The sequence below is a fragment of the Armigeres subalbatus genome, chromosome 2 (assembly GCF_024139115.2).
Source record: "Armigeres subalbatus isolate Guangzhou_Male chromosome 2, GZ_Asu_2, whole genome shotgun sequence".
In the NCBI taxonomy this organism is placed as follows: Eukaryota; Metazoa; Arthropoda; class Insecta; order Diptera; family Culicidae; genus Armigeres; species Armigeres subalbatus.
This window is the reverse complement of record NC_085140.1, coordinates 9,036,654-9,051,236: the sequence shown is the minus strand read 5'-3', so window position 1 is coordinate 9,051,236 and position 14,583 is coordinate 9,036,654. Positions and strand designations below refer to the sequence as shown.

General features: G+C 39.5%; 1 protein-coding gene across 1 annotated transcript in view; it reads left to right on the top strand.

Annotated features, from left to right (window-relative positions):
- Nucleotides 1-1,565: 1,565 nt before the first annotated feature.
- The window catches only part of LOC134217659 (scavenger receptor class B member 1), a 227,180-nt gene continuing 214,162 nt past the window's right edge, over nucleotides 1,566-14,583 (top strand). The window contains exon 1 of the mRNA XM_062696467.1: nucleotides 1,566-2,554. The gene's annotated coding sequence lies outside the window, so the exon portion shown is untranslated. The remainder of the gene's footprint in view (nucleotides 2,555-14,583) is intronic.

Genomic DNA, 14,583 nt, shown 5'->3' with positions numbered 1-14,583 from the left:
CGCTATTCGCAGAAAATGATACATGTCCTCGCAATTCTAATTCCCGGAGAGGTCAGCAAGTGGGGTTGAGTTCACGGAACTTTGATAATAATGACCGTGTCGCCAAGCTATGACTTGTCGCTGGAAAGTTTGACAATTATTTGATGGCTCAAACGGAGACGACAACGCTGAACTAATATGATGGATGTTTGACAAGCGCGAATGAAACAGAACTTGTTTTTAGGCATCTGCCCCGCAGTGCCTGTGGGATGCGTAAGCACATTAAACATCCTGAATGTATGAGCGGGCTCAGCTCGATACGGAGAATTGTGTTTGTTTGAACGGAAATTTCACATAAACTTTTTGTGTTTATGGTGAGATCACACGACCGTAACCATTCCATTTGAGTAAACTTTCCATTCCATGTTGCCGAGGAATATTCTGTATCAGAATTTATTTGAATTATAGTCAGTAGTCACATTTTTGATGCCCACTTTGTTGTAGTTCATGAAGTCAATAGTTACCGTAACGGGACAGGTAAAAAGCACATTATGCAAAGCAGTTTTTGTTCAAACTTCCATAATAAATAACTTAACATAACTTTCGTGAGACTAGAATATTACAGGGCTGGAAGACTCTTTTTGTAGACCTGAAGTACATTCTATTGATGCAAAATTCCCTGTTCGTGATGCATGTTTACACTTATGTTTGAAATAACGAAATATGTTCTTTCCGTTCGTCAGTTGACCAAAATAATTTCTGTTCCACAACTCAATATCAAAATGTAGAATCAATAACGACCATGTGGAAATGGTCCATAGAGTAGTTTACATTCGAATCAATCGATCAATCATTCGAATTGAATGTGTAAACATTTTCATTCAAGTATTCTTAAAATGGAAAGGCAAAGTGATCTTAAAGTTAAACGCACCTAAAAAAAAGTTTACTGATTCAATTAACGGTTATGGTATTGATTTTTATTCCATGCGTCTGTCCATTGTAGATGAGTGTTTGACTTTACAAGTTGTGAATGATACTCGAATTGAAGTCTAAATAATGTTTGATAGCTTTAATAGGCACGGAAGACCCGTTCACAAAATCTGACTAATTCTTGAACGTTTATACATTAAACGTTTAAGCAACTGAAAACATAATAACAAACCAATCACATCTGTTCGTTAATCGCTTTGTTACTATCTGGCTCCCTTCCATAGTGCAATCGTTGCGCCCTTACAACTGAATCGCTCACAACGTGCCACCCTGCGAATGATTTTCCACCAAGCAACACTCAGCCAGGAAAGCTTCTTGTACTTGCGGCAGGTACTTAGATCTCAACTGACGCTCTCTCACTGCGCTCGGCTGCTACTCAGCGGGGGTTCATTCGCGCACGCAGCGCACATCTTAGTGTACTTAGCACCGTACATGTCCTATGTAGCAAGTGCTCGCGTGCGTCTTCTGAGGCTTGCTTTTCCCATTCAGTCTTCCACTAGCAGCGCTCCACTCTGCTCACACAAGGGGGTAGTAAATCTTTTGGCGTTCGGTTCGAATGAAGGTGGTGTACTCTCGGGGTGTCTCGCCGCGATCGCCTACATGAGCGTGCTTTTTAGAAGTAGTGGTGCGGTACTTGGCGCAGTACTAGAATCAAGCCAGGACTCTTCTATTCTTGACTCGCCAGCGGAGCGGTCATTCGGTTACAGGCCTCTGCCAGTTGTAGACGTGTACTCATTTTCCGGTGTTGGTGTTGTACTGTTCTTATTTTCCGAGCTCGTTCGTTCCTGCTGATCGTTAGCTGGCGTGTGGCGCGGGGTGATCTTTGGCACCGTTGTCGTTTCGGGTTCGTGTTTAACAGGGGAATTATTTTCCTGGAAGGCGGACGGCGTGCGTACGACGCATCAGTCTCTCGCGGGAATTAGCCCTGATCTTGACCCATCCGGGGGCATTGTTTAATGTTACTGCAACGGGGCTGGACGTGCTGGTTGTGTTAGTGGGGATATAAAGCAACCGTTCCCGACCGTGATTCCGGTCAATTGCAACCTGACAGTGAAAGGATACGTACGGAGAAAGCTTCCCGGATTAAGAGGAAAATTTCCTCGATTTTATTCATTGTTTGCGAAGTGTCTTTTGCGTGATTTTCGAGTTGTGCTCCTGATGTTTTGCTCAAATACGTGTAATAATCCAAAATTGTGATCATAAAACCATATCTTGGGAAAGAAGTTTGTGGTTTCTAATAGTGATGCAAATTCGGTACAGCGCTGTTGCACACCGATGATGTCAGTGAAAGTGAATTCAATCAATAATTTTACTCAACAAATAAAAGTGAAGCAACAGAGCAATAGTGATTTGTTGTTACAACAGTGGACGGAAGAACGAAAAATTCAACAATCTCACGGGATTATCTGCTGATTGGTAAATCGTTTTAGTGTCTTTTCCAAACTATTGTGTTCTGAAGATATCCTCGTATCGAACGGATAGTTCCTGCTGCCGATCAGGTCACCTGCTACCATAGTCAACTTGTAAAGGCACCACTCCAAGGTCATTGCGGTCAACTGCTGTTTACCCAAATAAATCGAGGCAGGTAAGAGCACGCTTTAATATATTTGTGACTAAGGGCCAATTTCTTTACCTTCGCTTAACTCTTAAGCGGTGCTTACCCATACGTTTAAACCTGGTTTAAGGCCTAAGCGGAGGTGAAGAAATCGGCCCTACGATTCAAATAACTTGCACGAGGCGATAAGCGACGAACCATGCCGAAAAAAAGTTCAATTGAAAATGCTAATAGCGAAAAATTTTTATTAATTTTTTTTTAAATTATTAATTCACTTATATGCCGATTTTATATCTCTCCTGGTGAATTTTGGGGTGATAAAATAGAAAATGTGACAAAACCGATATTTTTCCAATTTTTGAATGTTTTTTTGAAATATGAAACAGTTTATGCCTTGGTAAAGCAAAATGCGTTTACAGCACTCTCTATTTTTGGCTTGACAGATGCTTGTTAGTGATTCTTAATGAATCGCAGAAGGTGGAAATTATTTTATGGAAATCATTGTTGTTTGCGGTATTATTCACAGAATAAAACGAAAGACTAAAATTTTCAAAATTCTATGGAGTGACGTGATAAAATCGGGGATACACAAAATCCATGAGCTGCAAAATCGGGTCAACACTGTAATAAATCAATTGAGCTCAGCTGTTAAACTGGTATCAGTTTGGGGTAGATAAGACAACTTCCAATTTAAATAAGGCCATTACGAATATTTAAAAAAATGTATTGAAAAATCTTCAAACATTTTCGGAAATTTTATTTTTGTATTATTATTTTTGGACAAAAAAAAATCCGGTAGTGGGGAGCCTTTTTTGCCTTTCTCGTATACTAAGTATACGGTAAAGGCTATATGATCGCTCCAAAAACAAACTTTTTATAGAAGGCCCGGAGACCCATAGTGTAATATACCGATCGACTCAGCTCGACGAATTGAGGTGATGTCTGTGTGTATGTGTGTGTGTGTGTGTGTGTGTGTGTGTGTGTGTATGTGTGTTCGTCTGTGCGCACCCACCCAAAAAAAAAAGTCACTCATTTTTCAGGTACTTATCCTTAACCGATTTACTCACAACAAGTTGCATTCGACGCAGGATACTCTGCCATTGTTTCCTATTGAAAATTGGTCAGATCGGACTATGGGCTCGGAAGTTATGGCCAAAATACCACTTTTTTATAGAAAAATTGAGTAAAAAAATGTCACTAATTTTTCAGGCACATATCCTTAGTCGATTTACTCGCGACAAATTGCTTCGACGCAAGATACTCTACCATTGCTTCCTATTGAAAATTGGGCAGATCGGACTATGGGCTCAAGAGTAATGGCCAAAATACTATTTTTATAATGCACGAGAAAGGCATCATTACCGCTAGGTGGATTAATCAGGGTTTTTAAATATTAAATCGGCCTAATACATTTAGGTACTCTTTACTCCAGCACTTGAAACCGATATATTGTATGTACTCAGTTTAACTTAACAGTTACTTAACCTAAGCAGTTAACAGGGTGCATCACAAATCAGGTCAGGGCTAGGTTTTGAGGGAGGCTCCGGGCCCCCACAAAACCTTCGGTACCAAAATCAACCCTTTTTTGTACATTTGTGAGCCTCCGAAACTGTCGGCTCCGGAGCCCCCTTCCGGCTAAATCAAGCCCTGCGTGAGGTTTTAGATCGTGCCCCTAGAACTCGAGATATTAACTGAGTAATCGTGGCCGGTGCAATCCAAAAGGTAACACGACAAATTTAAACAATCCCTTGTTTGTCCCAAATTGAATGCTGTATTAAGGTGTTGAAGTTAATCTAGAATTAAAAAAAAACACCTAAATAAAGAATTAAAAAAAAATGCTGTGATCATGCGATTACCGTGAAATACAGACCCATTTCGATATTAACACGCTCGGAACAATTCTGTTGTCAAAATCGAATGTTTCACTTTTCTTCACTTATTGTGACACCAGACATACTGTGACACTTTTTCACGCGGATTCTAAAGTTGAAGCATTTTTTGTGAAAAATTTTTTCGGGGTCTAACAACTTATTTTAAACAATAAATAATAAATAACTTATTTTACTCGGATTTTGAAATCTAAGCGTTTTTTCTAGACAAAATTTTTCGCGATTTTTTTACCATTTTTTTGTCGGTTCAGGCGTCTAACCTGTTTTTTTTTCAAGGTTAATGAGATTTACGCGGTTTATAAGTAATTTAGAAAAAAAAGTGTTGCCAAAATCGAATGGGATCTGTATCTTGATTTCGTTTTTGTTTTTTCCATAATTCCCTTCATATTTGAAAATAGGAATTTGTCTTTCGTTGTGCATTAAATTATTCGACACTAATCAACTTAGACAATTTCTCCATTTGCCTTCAGTGTTTTCATTCAAGAAATCACATCCTCGGACATTCTTCTTCTTACAGCCAATTGACTCTGTCTGTGAACTGCTAGAACACATCCTTTTTGGGCATAGCTCCGGAGATAATTACTTACTGGAAAGCTTCAAAAAGTCTTTTAGTAGTTTTTCATCTACTGAATGTTCCCAGAACTTATTATTAGAAAGAAATCACTTAAATAATGTACATAAAAATAATAATGGATGTTCCTTGATCATGCATTCGGGGTTTTGGAAAGAATTCTCGGAAATCTGAACGGTAGACCTCGACATACACTTCTGGTTTCCAAAAGAGTTTTTTCTTCGAACTTGGTTCAAGTAGCTTACAATTGAATATTCTTTAATATGTTCTTGATTATGTGTGTTCTTGATTGAAATTTTTGCGTTTATTGCTTAAGGTTGGTATCGTGTTCAAAAGAAATTTCTTTTTCTATCCCAATCGCATGTTGAATTCCGCTTACTGAAACGGAAAAGTAAGAAGCATCGGAACGAATTTTCTCCGCCTAAAAGGAATAAAAAAAAGCATTTATAAGGTTCTCACGCAAACTAAAGGGAGCTGTCGCTTTACTTCCGGAAAAATGTTCTGCTCGATTATTCCGTAAGCAGAAGTGACATTTCGCTCCATGCAGAACAGTTGTCAAAATTCCGCTTGGTAATAATGAACAAAATTCCTCAACCTCTCTACTTTTTAAGTCGATACTGGCCTTTATTAGTATAAATGACATCCTATCAAAAAAGGGGAAGGGTCATTTGGCCGAATGTCACTAGGCCGAAAGTTGGTTGGCCGAATATACCATTTGGCTGAACAGACCATTAGGACGAAAGTCATTTGGCCGAAAGACTCGTTTGGCCGAAAGGGTCGTTTAGCCGAAAGTCATTTGGCCGAAAGAGTCATTTGGCCGAAAGGGTCGTTTGGCCGAATAGGTCACCTGGAAAGTGAGAAATTAGGAGTGAGAAGAGAGACGTCTCACTACCCACGTCGCACTACTCACTTTTTACAGTGAGAAATGAGGAGTGAGAAGTGAGACGTATCTCTTTTCAAATGACCCATTCGGCCAAATGACCCTTTCCGCCAAATGACCCTTTCGGCCAAACGACCCTTTCGGCCAAATGACCCTTTCCACCTAATGACCCTTTCGGCCAAACGACCCTTTCGGCCAATTAACCCGTTCGGCCACATGGGTTTCGGCCTAATGGTTTGTTTGGCCTAGTGGGATTCGGCCACATGCCTTCCTGTCGAATGGGTTTCGGCTAAACGACCTTTCACCCGCAAAAAAGCATAGCAAGGCAGTGCTTTTTAAACAAATAATGTTAGGTTTTAGTACACAAAACATTATTTATGCACCCCCCTTGGACCTTTTTAGGTTGAACCGGGGGAATCCTTAAGTTATTTTTTCATAAACATGAACAATATGGAGTTTCGACATTTCTTGACAAACTGGAAACAAAGTGGAATAACGCTTTCGTATTCCGCTACGAGATTGAATTCATAGGCAAATATAGGCTTTAGTCTTTTTATTGCAGATCATCCGCACTCGTCCACAAACGAACTTGCAAGTAACTTCAAAATAGGTTGTATTCCTACTTTCTTCCATTGTTTTCAACTGTATATAAGCTGAAAATTTCAGCAGATAACATTTTCAGTTGGTCTAGGTATTTGTAACATATACGAGATCAAATGCAATAGTAATAATGTCCAGTTTTTCGTTACACATTTGTTCAATCGGTATGCTGAAGTGCTGTTGGGCGTTATGGAGCCGAGAAAAAAAAATAATTAAAAAAAAAACTTCTTATGACGAATAACATGAACTAATGATAACTCTCAAACAGCATTCTGCGTTTTATTATAAACATTTGGCTTGATTCTTTTGCTATCATGGTTCGTAATGCTCACTCATTCTCAAGAACACAGCATTGCTCACTCACGAAAATTTCCGACAAGAAATCCCTTTTCAGGAAAGAAAAAACAGTTAAGTGATAATAATTTTTCGTTCACTTCGATTGTCACAAAAGTTGGTTTGCTCGTTTTCCTGCATATCGTAGTCTTTTCATGCCATAATAAATTCAAACGGTAGTAGCCTTCCCAGTCAACATAAAATAGTATATGATGAAAGATTAGATGCTAAAGTGGATGCCACATACCTACACTGCCGTACTCTGAAAAAGTGACGTATGCGCCTTTTTACAACGCCGTCAACTGGGGGGAAGATGATCATTTTTAAGACAAAACATACAATAACAATGTGTGTTTACATTTTAAATCGAAACAAATATATACAAGACACGTACTGCTATACGTTGCAATAATCAACAACTTTAGTTTTCTGAAATGCGTTCGCATTTATTAAAATAAATTAAATTATCACACATTTTTTGAGTAATCTGGTTTGGGGTGAAGTTGATCAAGACAGCTCTATTAAAATCATTATGACCTAGTAGTCAAAATACACTAGGTTATTTGTATGAATGTTGAATTTACTACGTAAAGAAGTCTACGAAGTCAATATTTGAAACGGAAATAGCGTCCTTTAAGACTATCTCTCTCTTTCTTCCACAAAATACATTTTCATGATTATAATCGAAAAACTCGGATTTCTACCTAGCGATAACATTACTTGAACGGAGAATATTGTTGACTACCGTTTCATAAAAAAATTTGGCACTTTTGACTGACACATCAAATGATCATCTTCACCTCAATTGTTTGTATTCCCCCCAGTTGACGGTACTACTCGTTAACACCATTTTTGGAAAATGGCGTATACGTCAGTTTGCCAGATTACGGCAGTACATGGGAAGTAGCTGTATCGCCTCCACTTTAGCATCTTAAACGGCATAATAGGGATATTTGGGGTAATATGCACCCCCGGGGCAAAACGACCTTTTGGCATTTTTAGCGATATTCCAGGAATATTTTCAAGAATGTTTGCTACTGGATTGGTAGTTCGAGATCCGAACTACATGCGCTGTAGTAAATACTCTGAAAAAACTGCTGAAAATGTACTCGAAAATGCCAAAGGATCGTTTTGCCCCGGGGGTGCATATTACCCCAGTTCCCCTGGGTTTGTAGTAAAAAAAACCTTGTGCCTACATGCAGATATCGTGGTGATGTGACTAGAGTGGATCGAATCACTAGCACTGGCGGAGCCAGAGTTCTGGTAATGGTGGGGTACCAGCAGTTTCGGCGTAATCGATTGATTGATAATTTGGCGTCAGCAGTAAGAACTTTAATTGGAGGGATTGAACAGTTAAGCGATTAATCAGACACTAACTAATTTGTTGGAATTGTTTCTATCAATTGCTTGAAATGGTTCTCCACAAACTTCCAACTCCTGGAAGAACTGATAATATCTGAAGATGCATGATGATGATGGATCGACTGTAATCTTGATCTAGATATTTTGTGAAAAATCTCCCAGATATTTTGTCGTAAATACCTGAACAAATTATTTACTAAATATCTTCGAGAAACATTCAAAAATTCATCTAGGAGTTCCTTTGGACATTCTTTAAGAAATTCATCCAGAAATTGCTACAGAAAATCCTCTGGCAATAAAGCCAGAAGTTCATGTGAAAATTCCTACAAGAATTCCTCCCCAAGCTCTGGTTTACCTCGAAATTTTTCGGAGCTGCTCTTTTTGAAATTTTCTGCCTGATCGATTCGACCTGGGATCCGTAAGGTACAAACCAATACAATATATAGTAGCTATATATTGTATATAGTAGCTATATATAATATATAGGTAGTAGCTACGAAGGACCTCCTTAGCTGAGTTGGTTAAAGCACCAGTCTAGCGTGTCATGGGTTCGAGTCCCATCGAAGGGAAAGTGGTTACCTCCAATACATTTTCCAAATCAATATCTTCCACATAACGTACATATTCACATATGAGTTTTCATAACATAAAAATCCTGCATTCTTCCATAAGTTTAAGAAAACTAGAACCATACATCTGAATTTCAAAACAAATCCTTTCTGAAATAATCTATCTATCTATCTATCTATCTATCTATCTTCTATCTATATATATAAAACTCAATGTTTGTATGTTTGTATGTATGTTTGTATGTATGTTCCAGCATAACTTCTGAACCCATTGACCGATTTCAACCAAATTTGGAACACACATACTTTATCTTAAGGAGACGACGATAGGGGGGTTAGGGATGCTCTTTGGAAAAGGGGAGGGTGTGGGGGGAGGGGTATTGCTTAGTTATCGATCAACTCAGTGTAACTTCTGAACCCCTTGGCCGATTTCAACCAAATTTGGAACACACATTCTTTATCTTAAGGAGACGACAATGGAGGGGGGCTAAGCATGCTCTTTGGAAAAGGGGGAGGATGTGCGGGGAGGGGTATTGCTTAGTTATTAATCAACTCAGTGTAGCCTCTGAACCCCTTGGCCGATTTCAACCAAATTTGGAACACACAGATTCTTCATCTTAAGGAAACGATAAGAGGGATGCTCTTTGGAAAAGGGGGAGGGTGTGGGGGGAGGTGTATTGCTAAGTTATTGATCAACTCAGTGTACCTTTTGAACCCCTAGGACGATTTCTACCAAATTTGGAACACACATTCTTTATCTTAAGGAGACGACGATAGGGGATTATGGATGCTTTTTGGAAAAGGGGGAGAGTGTGTGGGGAGGGATATTGCTAAGTTATTGATCAACTCAGTGTACCTTTTGAACCCCTTGGCCGACTTCAACCAAATTTGGAACACACATTCTTTATCTTAAGGAGGCGACAATGGAGGGTGTCTAAGCATGTTCTTTGGAAAAGGGGGAGGATGTGCGGGGAGGGGTATTGCTTAGTTATTAATCATCTCAGTGTAGCCTCTGAACCCCTTGGCCGATTTCAACCAAATTTGGAACACACATTCTTTATCTTGAGGAGACGATGATAGGGGGATTATGAATGCTTTTTGGAAAAAGGGGGAGTGTGGGGGGGGGGTATTACTTAGTTATTTATCAACTCAGTGTAACTTCTGAACCCATTGGCCGTTTTCAACCAAATTTGGAACACACATTCTTCATATTAAGGAGACGACGATAGCGTGATTAGGGATGCTCTTTGAAAAAGGGAGGGTATGAAGGGAGGGGTATTGTTCAGCAATCGATCAACTAAATGTAAGTCTTGAACCCAATGACCGATTTTAACTAAATTTGTATCAAATATTGTATGTCCTAAGGAAACAACTTTAGTGGATGTGGGTAGGTAATTTTAAAAGGGGATGGTGTGAGAGAGGGGTATTGTTTAGTTATCGATCAATTCAGCATAACTTTTGAACCCATTTATCGATGTCCACTAAATTTGGAACCCATATTCTCTGTTTAAGGAAGACTATATCAGACTGGATAGGAGTGTCATAGCTGAATGAGAGAGATGGTATATTTATTAAACGAACAGTTTAGTATACGTTTTTACGGCATGGGTCAATTCAAACCTAATTATCAAACCAATTCTGTAAACACATATTCTCTGCCCCAAAACTATTATATAGAGGCTGGGAGAAACTTTTGGAATGCGGGAGGTTGTTGGGGTTAGGTATTGTTCAGAAAACGTCTTAATTTAAAATCCCTCTTATTTAGTAGATTCGAGGGTCTTTCACATTGTACAATGCTCCGAAAACAAATTTCCCGTATTCCTTAAAAATAGCAAATCCTCGACAATAACATTTTCCCGTTAATAACATTTCCCCAAAAATGACTTCAACGAAAATGATATTTCCCAAAAATGATTCTTACCGATACACATATCCCAGAATATGACACTTCCCTGAAAATAACATATCCCTGGATGAAGCAGGCCATGTTACAATATTTGTAATAATATGTTATGTTACAATATTTGGCTTAAGGTCATTTGACATGAAGGGCATTTGGGATAATTATGAACAGCATTAGAAAATCTTTCATAGAAAGCATGCATTTGCTGGATATAGAGCAATGATTATTGTTACCCTTTATCGGAATCATGGTTTGCCCAGTGCAAAGCAACAATTAACGTGTTTCCTTCTGGATGGTGGATGTGATTGCTTCTTTAAAAGTAGGCATTTGCCCGGAATAAGGCAATGGTGAGTGTGATCCCTTCTTTTAAAATGGGCGTTTGCCCGGAATAAAGCATCGGTGGATGTTATTCCTTCTTTAGCAATTGACGTTTGCCAGGAATAAGCCTATTCAAACCAACGATCCCTTTTTCTAGATAAGTCAATGCTTCCAAAAGCCTTCTATTAGTCAAATGGCGAAGTATCAATAAGTTAACACAATTACTCTGTTGACCAATTGGTTTTATCTTTTCCTGATTGTAAAAAAACTGAAAACCAAACTGGCAATTCCGAGCAAGGCCGGGTACATAAAGCTAGTATTTATTATAAAATAGGCAGAAAAATCAATATGCAAGCTTTCTCCAGGAATTCCTTCGACAATTGCTCCTGGCATTCTATCCGAAATTCTATCAGGGATTCTTTAGGAATGCCTCCAGCAACTTCTTCGGCAGTGTCTTCAGGAATTCCACCATAAATGTGGCCGGGAATTGATTCGAAAATTCCACCATTATTTGCTTCAAGAAAATCTTCACGAACTTCTGCAGAATTCCCTGCAATAATTCAAATAATTTCGTGCTGTTTCCCATAATTTTCAAGAATAAGAATATTCCGTGGAAATTCCGCAGAATTGCCAGTAAACATTCCTGAGAAGTTCACGAAAAATCTTCAAATTTTTTGTGTAATATCCATTAAATTTTACGTGAATTGTTTCGAATAATTTCTTGTGAAAATTTCAAAGAATTTCTCCAGGAATTCCACCGGGAATTTATTCGGAAATTATACCGAAAATGAAATCAACAATGGAATTTTCGGAGGAATTCCTAGATTAATTCGCAATGAAATCCTGAAAGAATTCCGGTGGAAACTTCAAGATTTCCACTGGGAGATCCTCCAGGAGTTTCTCCGAAAATTCCTCCTGGAATTCTTCCAGGAGTTCCACCGGCATTTCCACCAAGAATTTCTCTAGGATTTCCTTCAAGAATTATTCCGGTAGTTCTATCGGCAGTTCCTCTGAAAATTCTTCCGGAAATTTCGGCAGAATTGGAATTTATTTAGGCTTCTTCAGGAATTTATATAGATTTTCCACCAGAAGCTCCTCCGAGAATTTCTCTGCGAGCTCCTCAGGGAATTCTCCGGGAGGTCCTCTGATGATGATGATGGTCCAGCTACAAACCCCAACAAAGGTTTCAGCTAGATGAGATTTGTCTATAAGATGAATTCTCTTGTTTCCGAGAATGCTTCTGGTAGTTTCCCCGGGGTTCCTTTGAAAATTCTCCCGGGAGTTTCTTCAGAAATTCTTCCAGAAAATTCCTTCGAGAGTTCCTCCGGGAATTCCACCAGCAATTCATCCGGGAGTTTCTCCGGAAAATCCTCCGGGAGTTCCACCAGAAGCTATTCCAAGAAATTATTCAGGCATTTTTCAGGAAATCTTCTTCTTTCGATAGTTTCTCTGGGAGCTCATCCGGGAGGTCCTCTAGGAATTCTTCTAGGAGTTCCTCCTGAAATTCCTCCGGGAGTTCCTACGGGAGATCTTACGGGAGCTTCTACGGCAGGTCCTTCGGGAATTCCTCCGGGAGATCCACCAGCAGTTTCTACGAGAATCCCTCCGAGTTTCACTGGCAGTTTCTCCGGGTGCTACTCTGAAAAGAAACTCCCGGAGGAACTCCCAGAGTAATTTCCGGAGGAACTCCCGAGGGATTTTCTATAGGAATTTCCGGAGAAATTATCAGAGGAATTCTCGGAGGAACTGCCGGTGGAACTTCTGGAGGAATTTATTGAAGAACTACAGGAAGAATTTCCGGAGGAAATCCTGGAGGAACTCTCGTAAGAATTCTAGGATGAACTCCCAAAGGAACTTCCGTAAGAATTCCAGGAGGAACTCCTGGAAGAATTCTTAAAAGAACCTCCCGGAGGAATTCCCGTAAGAACTCCCAGAGAAATTCTCCGAGGAACTTCTGGAGGAATTTGTAGATAAATGCCTAAAGAAATGCTAAATAAATTCCTGGAAGAAAGCCTGATTGAATTCCCGAAGGAACTACTGGTGGAACTTCAGAGGAACATCCGGTGGAATACCCTAGAGGAAGAGAAAAAATATTTCTGAAGGAACTTCCGAAATCCCATTTCCCGTGAAATTCCTGTCAAATATCGTCCAGGAATTCCCTGTGAAGTTCCTGGAGGTATTACCGGAGAATTTCTTGGAAAAACTCCTGGAAGAACTCCCGGAGGAACTCCCACAAGCACTTCCGGAGGAATTCCCACAAGGACGTCCTAAAATAATTCTTAGAGAAGTTCCTGAAGGAATTTCCAAAAGAATATTTGAAGGAATTCGCAGAAAAATACCAGGAGGAATTAGTGCAGAAATTCCCAGATGAAATCCTGAAAGTATTTCCAGATGAATTGCTGAAGAAAATCCCTGCGGATTGTTCCGAAGAAATTTCTGGAAGAACTCTTGGCAGATATCCGAGTAAATTCCGAGTTAAGTCCGGAAGGAATTCTAGTACATTTCCGCGGAAAATCTCCCGGAGAAATTCCTGAAGGAATTCCTGGAGAAGTACCTGAAGAAACTTCAAACAAACCATATCGAGGCATATATCTCCATAGCTCAGGTGTGTATGAATCAGAATTTTTTCACTTTTAGAGGAAAAAATTACAAACAAACGTTCGGTTTAAGCATGGGTAGCAAGCTTTCTCCCCTGTTAGCGGAAGTTTTCATGAGCGATTTTGAAAATAGAGCCGAAAAAGAAAAATTGTTTCCTCGTATGTGGATACGCTACGTGGATGATATTTTTGCTCCAGTGAAAGAAAGGTATGTTGATCAAACGCTTGCTCTACTGAATTCTCTACACAGCACCACAATTTACGGTTGAGAAAGAAGTAGATGAAAAATTTCCTTTTCTTGATCTTATGATCAGCAGAAAAGAAGATAGCAGTTTGTAATTTGGAATTTACCGCAAACCTACCTCCACTGATCGTTATATTATTTCCGACTCCAATCACTTCGGAACTCAAAACAAGCCGCCTTCCATTCGATGGCACATAGACTCTACAATATCCCTATGGAGAAGCCAGAGTTTGCAGAGGAGAAGGACAAGATTCACACAGCTGCCATACTAAACGGCTATGACAAGTCGTTTGTGAATAAAATCCTCCGCAAGCACAAGCGCAAAAATAAACGACAGAACATCACAACACTCATACCAGAAACAAAGGAAACACGCAGAATAAGCTTGCCTTTTTATCCGAAGTTGACAAATCCGATCAAATCCACCCTTTTACGACAAGGGTTACACGTAGTCCATAAAAGTGATAACACTTTACGAGACTTGCTCTGTAACCTGAAAGACAAAGTACCCCCAGATGACCTATCAGGAATATATCAAATTCCTTGTAAGGATTGCCCAGCCGTTTACATCGGTCAAACACGCCGAAAAGTGAAGACCCGCCTGAAAGAACACAAAAACGCCGTAGAACACAAAAAACCGAACGAGTCAAGCGTGGCTGCACACACGGACGAACTCAATCATGAAATTGATTGGAACAGCGCGAAACTCATCAAATCCATCAGGAAAGTATCGCACCTCAACTCTTGGGAATCAATGTTCATCACCAACACCAAAAAACCATTGATGAATGAA